This window comes from Cavia porcellus, unplaced genomic scaffold, assembly GCF_034190915.1.
Source record: "Cavia porcellus strain 051 isolate PalLab524CR breed Dunkin Hartley unplaced genomic scaffold, mCavPor4.1 scaffold_24, whole genome shotgun sequence".
NCBI lineage: Eukaryota > Metazoa > Chordata > Mammalia > Rodentia > Caviidae > Cavia > Cavia porcellus.
In genome coordinates, this window is record NW_026947507.1 from 11,433,692 (window position 1) to 11,447,508 (window position 13,817).

Here is a 13,817-nt window from a genome sequence, read left to right on the forward strand (position 1 = left end):
ATGGGAAAAGTGCAGGCCTTGAAACATCGCCCCCACCCCAAGGTAAAAACAGGAGGTCCTCTAAGGTCAAGAAGTAAACAAGTTATATAATCTAAGCATGTGCAATTTGAGTTCTTTGTTCTTTCTCTCAATAAAAGCTACTTGCTTGGGCTGGCTGGGCAGCAGCCATTTTGCTGACCCTTACTGTGTGTGACGTTTTATTTTCCCTTTGCTTGCAAAACACCAATATCTGGCACCTCAACAGAGTACTCGATAGTGGAGACTTCTGCTGTGAGGGTGACTTGCCTTCGCTGTGTTCCTGGGGTGGGACGCGGCCCTCGACGCATTGACCTTATTTTCTTGAGAAAATCCCTGGGTAAGTCATGGGAAATTCCCTGTCCAAAGCCCAGCAGAAACATAAGACAAACTGCTTTTTCTTCTTAAGAAGGTGGGCCACGGGCTCCCTGAACGTAATTTAGTACGACTTTTGCAAGAAATTCATGATTTTTGTCCTTGGTATCCTAGGGAGGAACACTTATTATGGAGGATTGGGAAGAGACAGGCCAATGCTGCATGCACAGCCTCGAGCCCTTATCTCTGTCCTGCACTCTCTGCAACCACTGCCAAAAGACACAAGCCCCACAGAATCTTTGGGTGACTACCAACCAGTTCTAACTCCCATGCAAAAGCAAGCCCAGGAAGCTAAAACATGGGGAACCGATCGCTTGGTCCTGTTTTCTGTCAACAAGGATGAAAGCCCCACTTTGAAAACCTACAATATTCTGTTTTTAAGAAATTTAAAAAGACTGTAAAAGAATATGGACCTAAAAGTACTTTGTAATTGGCAAAGCCTTCCGACTGGAAAGCCTTAGAACATACTTCTGTCACTGCAACCCAATATCAGGCATGGCTTCAAGAATATAATGATGCTGCAGACACATAAGCTATAGATAATTTAGGTCACAGCATTCCTGTGGGCATTGCTGCATTGCAGGGTGAAGTAGCTTTTTCAAGTATCCGTAATCAAGTTCATTGCCACCCGCAAGCTTATCCTCAAATGGCTCAAATTGCTTTGAAAGCTTGGAAAAGAATCCCTGAAACAACTGACATTCAAGGTTCGTTTAGTGCTATTTAACGGGGCTACTGAATCTTTCCTTCCCTTTACAGAGAGATTAAATAGAGCTATTGAATGCCAGCCTCTATTTTGTTAAAGCAACTGACATGCAAAAATGCAAACCAGGACTGCAAAAATGCTTTAAAAGATATTTATATGAAACCTGCTACTACTTTGACTCAAATGATTTCGGGTTGTCAAAATATAGAGAACCAAACACATAAAATGCAACTGTTGACTGCTGTTTCACGGCTCCCTGCTACTTGTTTCAATTGTGAGAAATCTGGACATGTACGCAAAGACTGTAAGGCAAAACCTAAAAATAACAGACCGGATACCCCATGTCCCATTTGCAAAAAGAGGTTATCACTGGGCCAGTCAATGTAGTCAAAACCCTCAAAATACAAGTAAAAATAGAAATAATAATAAACAAGGTCAATCGTCGGGAAACCAAATGTCAGGTTGTATTCCCAGCCCAGGAACAACAGGAAACTGCCCTCCACCTCCTTCCAACAAGGCATGATAAATAGCCCAACCCTTTGTCAACATTTTGTTGATACTGCCTGCTTACCTTTAGAAAATGTTTTCCTAATTTACAGGTCTCTCATTACACGGATGACACCCTTGTGGCTGGCCTCTCCCCAAATCCCTCCATTCTCCATGCTCTCTCCTCTTTGGCAGAGTTTGGGTTTCATACCACCCCAGAAAAAGTCCAGTGCTCAGAACCCTTTTCCTATTCAGGACATCAATTTCTTCATGCCTTTCGATGCCTGCCTTACCTATCTTGTGTTTCAGTTTTCCAGCTACACTTTCTAAACTGCAGTAGTTTCTAGGTCACCTTTCCTGGGTGAGGCCCTATTTTCCCTTAACCACTCAACAGTTAGCTCCTCTGTTCGGTGCTTTTTGGGGTTCACACAGATCCTGCTGATGTGATCCCCGAGTCTTCTTTACAGCAGGCCCTTCAGAGCGTTGCTCACACACGCACCCCAGTTATGGTGGGTCGAGTCCCGAAGGGCTGCCCTCTCTGCTTACTCATCTTCCCCTCAGCCCCTTTCCCCCTGGGGCTCTTGTTGCCATCCAGGACAGCAAGGTAGTTAGTGTTGAATGGTCACATTTACCCCACTCGCCTGGTAGTACTTTATTTCCCATTATCCCTGTTGTTTCTTCTCTTATCTCTTGAGGATCTACTTGTGCACTTGCATCCCTTGGAACTGATCTCACTGATACTGTTTGACCACTCACTAAGGCTGACTTCTCCTTTCTGCTGTCCTCTACTGTTTCTCTTCAAGTTGCTCTGGCCGACTATGTGGGTCCATTTCTTTCCGTATGCCCATGGCCCTCATTTGTCCTGATTTATCCTACTTCTTTTTTTTCTTCAAACTTGTTTGGATCGTACCCCTTTAAAGATCCCCTCACTGTCTTCACTGATTGGGTTCTCTGTCATGGAGTGGTAACATATTTTGTTGTTACAACTCCATGACAGGGAACACCTGTATTCTCTGCCACAAAACTCTGCTCAAAAATAGTGAGCTGTCTGCTGTTGTCCTTGCTTTACAAGTTTTTCCATGCCAAGCCCTTAACTTAGTTACTCTTTATATGTACATAATGTCCTATACTTATCTTCTGCTGTTATCTCCCTCACAGCAATAGATGCACACTTGATGTCTCTTTTTTTGCATTTACAGGCTCTTCTTTGTGCTCCTCATGCCCCCCTCTTTTACATATTCACAGCCATCAGCCCCTGCCCAGCTTTTTACAAGGTAATGCTCTTGCTGATCAAGTGCTATGCCTTCTCTACCCTCTCTTTGATAATGCCAAAAAAAGCCACGCCCTTTTTCATCAGTCCTCTCATTCCTTATGTAACTTGTTTCATGTTGCACTCTCTAAAGCCAAAGCCATTGTTGCTGCCTGTTCACATTGTGCTGCCTGCCACACCTCGCTCCTTTCCCTTTGATGCTGTCAACCCTCTTGGCCTGACCTTTGGCAAATGGATGTCACACACTGTTGCTCCTTAAAACCTTTCTCTTTCCCACCCCAGGCCTTTAGTGCAGAAGCCTGCAGGGCCTGACATAGGAGAAGGTCACGGTCCATGGCTGATGCATCCTCCTTTCTCTGTCCTCCAAACAGGAAGATAATCCCAGTGATAGCAGGGTGTGACACTGTGGGGCACAGTGCTGTGAGAGTTGCCATGGTAATCTCCTCATGGGAATACTCCTGGGTGCAGACTTGGCCAGGTTGGCACTCAGCAAGGTGCCTTCCGGATAGATGTGATGGTCACTCAGAGCCTTGTAGACAGCAAGCAGCAAGCACCTTCTTGGTTACAAGATGACAATTCTCCAAGTGGTGGTCCCCATCAAGAAGATTCTCAGACTCCCCAATGGGCACAACGCCATTCTGCTGCAAAGGAGCCAGGATGTTGGCATTCTCCATGATGGCAAGGCTGCAGGGATGTGTTCTGCAATCTTCAGCATCCAGAACCACTTGGCAAAGTCAGCTCCATCCTTCTTGTACTGGTGGCAGTGCTCAGACAGCCCATCCAGTCTCTGGGTGATGGTCTCACCGTTTGTTCCTACCAGGGGCATCATACCCTTGTCTACCTTGATGCCCATGACACCACTCTTAGAATTGATGACTTGGGGGAATGGATGTGCATCAGTTGCTTTCTGGTACAGCATCCCATGGAAAAGATGACACCTCAGTGCAGGGATTCACAGAGTTATCAGCATCAACAGCAGCTGGTGTAGCAGCGCCAGTTTCTCTGGGGTTCTCAGTGTCAATAGACTGCAGCTGCTTGGCAACGCTTCCAGGGGACTCATCTGCAGTGAGGATGCCCTCGCCCAGGGCCACAGTGTAGTGATCAATGTCAAATACCTCTTTCTTCAGCTCTGGAGTCAGTGCTGGATATGGGTAGGTCTTAGTGCTCCTGGTGGAAAGTTCCTGTTGCAGCAGGGAGTGGACAGGACAGTGCGGGGTTGTGGGCTGGTGAGTGGACCAGGATGGAAACAGTTATCACTAGCTCCCTGGACTGTGCCTCTAGATCATTTCTTAAAGCTGATTGTGAATCTGCAATTATGTCACACAAAAAACTTAACTAAAAACAAGTAAAGTTAGAATTGATATTTTTTTCTTCATCTTCAATCTCTTAATTCGAAATTTTTTCAGAATCCTATCAAATATAGATGGCAAATAAATAGTAACAGATGGATCTCTGGAAAATTTGTCCTCCACTGGAAAATATTAACATCAATTATTAACCGAGCCTCCATTTCTTAATTGTGAATTACTTGTCTATGAAAATTATAGATACTACAGTTTTACTTAAGCTTTACAAATTCAGAGCTATGCAAAAAACTTCGTATTTTTTTCTCAATCAATTCACAAAAGCTCCCCAATATTTCTTAGATAATTAGGCTTAATTTGTAAAAAATAAATAATTGTCTTGGAGGAAAGTGATTGTTAACTGAAATCTGGAAAGTAATGAGGCCAGAATATGAATGTGTGCTTTAATTATTGGAATATTCACTACATCAGGGCCCTCCCACTGACTGAAATGTTCATGTTGTGTTTTTCCTGGAAAACTCCTACTTGGTTTTTTCTTTTTTTTTTTTTTTTTGCCATCTGGTTCAAATATTATTTCTGCTAATTATTTCCTGTCATCAAGAATTAATTATTTCATTACAGGTTTAGTGCATCGCACATAGCTCTTTCAAAACACTTCTAAAGTTGGTCATCTATCACTTCCTAATGAATCAGAGCCTCTAAGGGCAGGTTACTTGGTCTCTTTAATTTTGTTGTTATCATATATATGCATTATATACATAGTGTACATTTAGTTAATTCACAATGAAGTCTTGCTCTTTTAAAGGATAAATGGTGAAAGTTATTTCCAAATTAGATAAAAAAAAAACAGAACACAAGCAAAGATGTTAATTAGGCTGCATTGCTCAAGTGGAGCTCAACACTAATGAAGTCATTAAGTAATATTCAGCTGTTTCTGGTATTTAGAATAAGATGTGATTTAACATCTACTGGCTAAATCTCTATATTTCTTGAGGATAACACTTCCCCAATAGTCCTTAGCTGCTTGTATCTTACTGAGTTAGAGTTCTCTGAGTATACACACAAATTAACAGAATTATGTCATATTTGTATTCAAACATCATATATAACCACATTCATGGAGAAGATGAGAAGTTGTAAACTTTACTTTCAACCCCATTTGAAGAGTTCATTGCACTAAATATTTCCCAGGTTAGGTGGCTGGTACAGTGGCATAATGCTGACAGTGACAGAGATAAGGCACAGTTCTCATTGCAAAGCTCGGTGATAGGAAGCTGTAGAAAAAGAAGCTTCAGAGGAATGTCTGAGTGTTTATTACACATATACACAGCTAAGCAGAGCTTGGAAAGGCAGGAGCATGATCATAAATAATAGCTTAACCAGTAGCTCCTGGGTTTTAAAAGATAAAACTGGTAATCAGGTAGACCTTGCTAGAATTCAGTGCTGAGATAGGCAGTATCATTTTTTCAGCAAAAGTAGGTAAAGTAAGTAAGTAGGTAAAATAAATGAATAAATAAACTCATGTAACTTTGTATGATGCCTGCATACTGTAAAGATTTCCAAAAGCATCATTGCTAGATTGAGATAATATTCACATGTCAGTACTGATGGGTAGATTTGTTAGATGTGTGGAAAACCAGATGGTTGATAGCATTGTCAAGGGCTGGCTTTAATCATTACTGCCATTTTTTCAACCAAACATTCTTTCGGTAAAAAAGAATGCCTTTCAGCTACATTATTATCTTTCATTTTTAGCTTGGAACCATAGAAGTTAAGAGTTAAGAATCAATCTTGAAATGTTTATTTTTGGCAAATGTTCAATATTAGATCTTTTGAAGGGACCTTTTCCTGGAAAATATCTACGTCTTGTATAAAACATCTTTTTTGATGTTTCATTTTTACATTTATAATTTCCCAGAAAATCAGACATCTTTAAGGAGCTGAATTACGCAAAACAAATTTAAAGCTTGTGTTGAACCAAGAGCGACAATTACTAAGTATTATTTACATCTGAGCAAGGTTTCCCGGAGGCCAGGTGATAGTTGAAGTTTAGAGGCAGCAGAAAGGTGCCCAGGAGCCCTGGGAATCCCAAGAGAGTTTCAGTGGTTCTAGATCAGATGTGCTCTCTGGCTCTTGGCCAAAGACACTGTAATGTCTCATTGGAGAAAAATATATTTAACACTAAGTTTTTCAAATTTTATATTAAAACTAGTATATTTTTCTATTCAAGAGATTGAACCTGTGGTTACAGTTCTTTGCTCAGAGAAATCAGTAGTCCTATATCATTTTACAAGTAAAATTTATATAATGCCTGGAGGTGTACACAGTGGGAGATGTTTGAATTTGACCCAGATAAAACTAACAAACCATATTTAAAAACAACTTTAAAAGAGATGGAGAAATTCCCTGTTCAGAGATAGACAGCATCTTAAAGTTCTGGTCAGTACGCTCAAAAATATTTACTCTTCAACTCCAGCCCAAATCCTGTAAGTTCTTTTTAAAAAGTTGACAATATAGTTGTAAAATTAACACACAGTATCAATGTACACATGGAAAATTGAGATTTAAAAATGCTGATGGTGTCGCTGATAACAAAGAAAATTACCAAATTTCAAAAGATAATTTTGGGACAATTGATTATGAGGGAAAAAATGAAATCCATACTGTTATGTAACTTCCTGAGAGACTAAATAGAACTGTGACACAAATTTTTCAAATATTCAATCACAAAATTTAGGAAAATAATCACATTAACTTAATAGATAAGGATTTTTAAAGTGACAAATATGCTAACCATAAAAAGATAAAACTGGTAATCATAGTTATGTAAAAATTATTTTCTTGAATGCATAAAGGAGTGCATAAAGATTGTCAAAAGACAAGCTATCAAATGGAAGAAGATATAAAACACACAACTGACAAGACTGTTACAGAAATTTGTACCTATCAAAAAAGAAAAATGTATGTAATAGCTGATATGCTATGTCAACTTGAGAAGCTTAGAAGCTTAACTAAAGTGACTCAACAGGGGACCAGGATCCTCACTTTGTAGCTGTCCTGATTCTGTGAAAGAGGAGGGCAAGAAGCTGGTGTGAGTGCTACACCTGCCCTGAAGGAGAGGTAGCCTGCATACCAGAGAAGGGAAGAAAAAAGGCTTTTTCTCTCTTTTTGCTTTTATTGCTTTTGTTGTCTTCTGCCACCTTGAAATAATGCCCCTTTGCCTTGCCACCCTATCTTGGATTCAGCTGATTATGGGCTAAAACCTCCACAAACTGTGAACTAAATAAGCCTTTCCTTCCTTCTTTTGGATGTTCTGTATTTTGTCTCAGCAGTGAGAGAAAAGTAACTAACACAATGTAGAATAATGATCAAAAGATCTAAGAAGTATTTCAAAGAGGGAAAAACACTAAATGTCAAATAATCACACACAAAAAAAATCATTCTCATTAGCTTTTCATAAAATATGTCTTGAGTTCACAACGAAGTACAATTTTATCAAAGTTCAATTCAAAAAAATAAGACTTGATAACTCAAATTATAATATAAGAGCTTTGGAAATCAATTTAGTAGTATTTCACAAACTTGAGTATTTGTGTACTCCTTAAGCCTCCAAGTTCACCTTTCATTGTATGTTTTCATAAATATCCTATGATGCAACACAAAAGTGTCATCTAATTTTTCACAGAAAATATTATCTATAACCAATATTTCCATTGATAGAAAAATTTTAAAATGTACTGAAGTACCTTTAGTAGTAAAACCTGATTTTATAGAAACAGAATGAGTGCCTGATACATGAAATAATTTGAAAAAACATTACGCATACCATGTTGAAAAAAATTACTGCAGGCACAGTATAGCCTTAAAAAGTTTCCTATAATTTAAAAACAAAACTAAGCAATATTGTGCTACAAATATTTATTATTCTGTGACACAACTTTTTAAAATTTTTTAAAGAAGCAAATGATGCGATTATCTCCATGGAAAAAAGATATAGTCATAGAATTAAGGAGAATCACATGAGTGGATTCGAAGTATTTAGAAGGAGGGATTTTGTGAATGTTCCTTTTATCCTTACACTTCATAATAGTCAATGTATAGCTTATCTTCATTCTTTTGTTGACACCAAATATTATGCAATATTTTAAAGAATCAGTAAAAGCTATTATTTCTTAGGCTAAACAAATGACTTTAAAGCCAGAATATTTATTATGCACTGCAATAGTTTTTTTCTCAAATAATAATACTAAGAAGGAAATATAGACCAGCAGTCCGAAGGCTTGTGGCAAACGATTTCATCCACTCATGAAATCTGTGCATGGGGGTGAATTGTGAAACTCCTGTGTCTCTGAATCTTATTTGTAAAATACAGACTAAAATGCAATCCTGTCCCATCGATTTCATAGGCCTATTACAAAGAGGTAATATAATAGTGATTATATTAATGATTTGAAAATTGTTGTGTGATATTTTGATGTTAGTAAAGAAATGTTATTGCCTACATATTGTAGTAAAATTTTGATTTGCAGCAATGTAGACACAGAAGTAGTATCAAATAGGAGTTTTGCAAAAGAGCAGAACTATCCTACAAAGGGAATGGTTACAGAGCTCAGAAGAGACACTGCAGGAAAAACTGAAATTATCTTTGTTCCAACATAAAGGTGAGACTTTAGGATTTTGAAAATGTTAATGTAACTGGCAATAATGGTGGCGCACACTTAGTAGAGTGAACTCAACTGAGGTTTGCTTTGTCACCCTGGATAAATCACTTCTCTCCTTAGCCTCGTCTTCAGCTGTAAAAGCAGGTTAATTTACAAGACTTGTAACTTCATCTCTAATGTTATATAGTTCTAAGGATGTGGAGAAATTTCTTTGGCAATGAACAAAAGTGTACAGTAAACCCAATAGTATCACAAAGAATATCTTGAATGGTTGGTTTTTTTAACAGTTTAAGTTTTACATGCATTTTCTTTCATAGGGTCTTAAAATTTCACGTGGAAAGGAATATCAGCAGACAAGTTATCTGGTCATTTTGTGACAGCACATTCTTCTCCATATCAAAACAGAAAGTCCTACTCATAAGTCTACACTTGGATACTTCAGTGACACGGTGGTGTTGCACACGGGAGTCCAGATCCACTTTAAGTAGTGCTTCTATTAGAAGATCTTCCCTACAGGATCTTTACTAATGATGTGACAGCCACCCAGATACACTCAGTCATACGCTCTCTGTGCATTTTCACCTGATGGCACCAGTTCTGTGACTCAGGCACCACAACTGTGAGTTTCCACACTTTATATACCTGTGATCACTTGGGCAGCCTGGATCCAGAGCTCAGGCTTACTCTCCTCACTTTAAAAATTAATAGACTGTATTTTATAAAGTAGCTTCAGATTTACAAAAGTATTGTACAGAAAGTACAGGGTGCCTACGTATTCTTTTTCTTCTCCAGTTTCCTGTTATTAACATCTTGCATTATTATAGTACATTTGTTATAATTAATGAACCATGTTGATATTATTATTTACTGCAGTGTTGACTCTGGGATTGTAACTCTTGTATATTCTGAGTTTTGACAAGTGTATAATGGGTTGTGATCATCATTATAAATAAATATATGCAATTGTTCTCCCTTCAACCTCTGGCAATCACTGATCTTTTATTGTATTTTTAGTTTTAATCTTTCCAGAATATATTTGGAATTACATAATAAATATATTTTGCAATTGGCTTTTTTCTTTTAGTAATACGTCTTTAAAATTTCCTCTGTATCTTTTAATAGCTTGATAGTTTGCTACTTTTTATTGCTCAGTAATATTTTATTATATGGCTGTACCACAGTTTGTTTATCCATTAACCTGATAAGTGATCTTGATTACTTCCAAATTTTGGCAATTATGAATAAAGCTGCTATAAAATCCCTGTGCAGTTTCAATTCATTTGGGTAAACTCCAAAACGTGTGTTTGCTGAAACACATGGTAAAAGTATATTGTTTTGTAAGAAACTGACAGACTTTTTACAATGACCATGTTATTTTGTATTCCTACCAACAACGAATGACAGTTGCTCCATATCCCCACCAACATTTGAAATCACCAATGCTTGGGAGGCTTCACATCCTAACAGGTGTGAACATTGTTTTAATGTACATTTCTGTAAGGGCGCAGTGTATGGACTACCTTTTCATGTGCTTAACTGCCATCTGTTATGTTTTATATCGAGATGTTCCCCCAAGACCTCATGTGCTCATCACTAATGCTTTTGGTAGGTGCTGGATGACTTTGCTGATGAATATCCAGCAAAGTGTCTTGGGAGGTGAAGGGTGGTAAGAGGAGGTGGTTAACTCACGGTGTGGCTGGGCTTTGTGTATCTCCCTCCCTTTCTCTTGATCACTCTCTCTGCCTCTGGAAGCCTTGATAGGAAGGTACCTCTCTCTACCATGCTGCCCTGCCATGGAGCCATTTGGCAATGGACTGAAACCTCTCCGAGCTACGAGGCAAAATAAACCTTTCCTCCTTTAATTTACAGGTTTAGGATATTGTGACTCAGCAAAGAGAAAGCAACTAAGACATCATCTATTTATCTTTGAAGAAGTACCTGGAGACATCTTTTGATCATTATAATTGTTTATTTTCTTATTGTTAAGGTTTAGGGGTTCTTTCATGGCTTTAGAGTAAATCTTTTGTTGGATATATATTTTGTAAAGATTTTCATTTAGTCTATAGTATGTCTGATCACTCTATTAATAATGGCTTTGCAGAGCAAAAATTTTACATTTTAATGAAGTCGTTTATCTTTTTTTCCCCCCTTGATCATGATTTTAGTGTTATATCTAAAATACCAAAGCTATGCCCAAGATCACCTGGATTTTCTCCCATCTTTTTGGAATTATATAATTTGGCATTTTACAATTAGGTCTTTAGTTGGTTGTGTAATGTACATGATTCCTGTCTAGATTCATCCTTTTTCCGTTTGAATATTAGTTGTTCCCAAGTCATTTGTTTAAAATGTTATCCATCTTTTCTAGAATTATCTCTGCTCTTTTGTCAAAGATCTCTTGATTATATTTGTGTTAATCTGTTTCTGGACTCTAAATTCTGTTCCACTTATCTATGTGTCTATTCTTTCAACAACAGCACCTTGCTTTATGTATAGGTTATATTTAGTCTTGATGTTAGGAAGTGTGGGTCCTTGAACTTTACTCTTCTTTTTCAATATTTTGTTGGGTGATCTTGGCCTTTAGGTTTTCCACATACATTTAGATGTAGGTCTTGTTTAGGAAAACAGAATTCTTTGGACATATTTCAAATGGTTACTTTCATAACATGAGGGAATTTTTCCCTGATTTTCGCTGATATCCTGGGTATCCTCTATCAGTCTTTTAGACTGTAAAGTTTGTCTATACTAATCTTCTGGAAATTTGTCAGTAATAAGATTTCTATCTCAGTACTGGCTGAGGTCACAGTGTCTATTCATAGACTCTTTTCCAATAAGCTGTGACTTTCTGTATCTTTCCATTAGCCTAATTTTTGATTAGTGAGTCTCCTTAAAACTCAGTTGTCTGATGGATCTTTAAAAAAAGGTGTATTTATAATTCATTTGGCTTTTCCTAGCTAGGCAGGAATGACACATTGAGCCCCTTACATGCTAGAATGGAAGCTGGAAATCCAGTTTATACTTTTAAAATAAATACAGTATCTCGGTGAAATAATCAGCACATTTTTAAAAAGTTAGGTAGTTTTTCTATAAAGTATGTGTATGTAGACTACCTTTCATATTTTCTATTTTGCCTTCGCTGCCTTTTTTGCTTCATTGATTATTAAAGCAATATATAACCGCTGGAGAATATATCAAAAACAAATATTACATATCATTTTACCATTCATTAGTAAATTTTGTTAATATTTTGATATTGAATATTTTGATTTAATTCTAATGTAGATCTAATTTTTATCTTTTCTTTGTCTTCCTTTTTTCTTTACTTCTTTTTCTACCTTTCTTCTATTAATCATTGTTTTCCTTTCCATTAACCTATATATTAAAAATGCTTACCACTTCACACATATATGTGTGTGGAAATGTTTATACTGCATATGTATTCACAAATGTGTATAATTTAATTTTAATCTGATATATGCAATAACCATATTTTTGTATAATTATAGATAAATACACATACATTAATCTAAGTTTGTCTCTGCCCATCTATCTGTTGATCAAGTCTATTTCTATATTTTAAATGTCATTGTAGATGAATAGAAGTCTTCCTTTGTAAATCACACAAGTTACCTGGGAGGGAATGCCTTTTGGGAAACTGAGATGTCAGGTCAAGATTGTATCCAAAATTCCTTGAGTTTGCTTTAAAATTTCCTCTGCCAAGTCAATTCATTCAAGAGGTTCATTTATTTCACATTGCCACTGCTGTCTGTGTCTTCTCTTTTTTTATTTAAAGCAAAAAGAAAAGAAAACAAAGCAAAACAGGAAAAAGGGAGAAAATAATACAGAATTTAAAAAATATTAACATTAAGAAATCACTAGTTGATAAATTACATATTGTCATCTTAGAAATAGCTGTTCAAGTTACAAAAAGCATAAAAAGGGATAGACATTCAGACATTGACAGTGCAAACCATTCTGTTCAGTGATCCAACGAAAACTTAGTAATACAGCCATCTATCTTACACACTTAAACATATAAACAGGTGCATCCTTTAGAGCACTTTCCTTCACTTGCATTTTTACAATATTTATTATAAATTTTTTTACTTTTTCAGCATTTATTATTTTTTATACTAGAGAGGCTAAGTGATATTTACAAATGTGAGTCTTATTTATTTCACCTATGAGGATAGTCTCAAGTTGCATCCATTTACCTATAAAGGCCTCAAGATCATAATTTTGTATAGCTGAGTAATATTACATTGTATAAAAATACCACACCTTCTTCAACCATTCTGCAGTTGATGGGCATTTTGGTTGTTTCCAAGATTAGATATTATAAACTGGGCTGCTATAAACATGGGTGCACATATATCACTGTGACATGATCTTTTCAAATTTTCTGGGAAAATACCCAGGAGGGGAAGAGCTAAATTGAATGGAAACCCAATCCTAGTTTTTTGAGAAATCTCCATACTGATTTCCACAGTGGCTGCACCAGTCTACACTCCCACCAAGGGTGGCGCAGTGTTCCTTCTTCCCCGCATCCTCGCTAACATTTGTTATCAGTTGATTTCTTGATGACAGTCATTTTTTCCAGAGTGAGATGAAATCTCAATGCTATTTTAATTTGCATTTCTTGAATGATCAGCGATGGTGAACATTTCTTCATGTATTTATTTGCCATTTGTATATCTTCATCTGAGAACTGTGTATTCATCTCAGATGCCCATTTTTGGAGAGGGTCTTTAAATTTGGTGGGGGACTTGATGTTTTTCAGTTCTTTATATGTTCTGGATATAAGTCCTTTGTCTGAGGGGTTGCTGGCTAAAATTCTTTCCCATTCTGTAGGTTTTCTTTTCATTTTGTTGGTGATTTCTTTTCAAGTGCAAAACCTTTTTAGGAAGATGAGATACCAGTTGTTGATCCTTTGAAGTATTTCTCAGTGATTTGTGTTTTGTTCATGAATTCTCTGCCTACCACTGTGTCTCCAGAATTTCTAC

The 13,817-nt window shown here is 37.1% G+C and overlaps 1 pseudogene; it reads right to left on the minus strand.

The window, feature by feature from the left end:
• Window positions 1-3,052: 3,052 nt before the first annotated feature.
• Window positions 3,053-13,361, minus strand: LOC100715231 (fructose-bisphosphate aldolase A-like; annotated as a pseudogene).
• Between the last annotated feature and the right edge of the window lie 456 nt (window positions 13,362-13,817).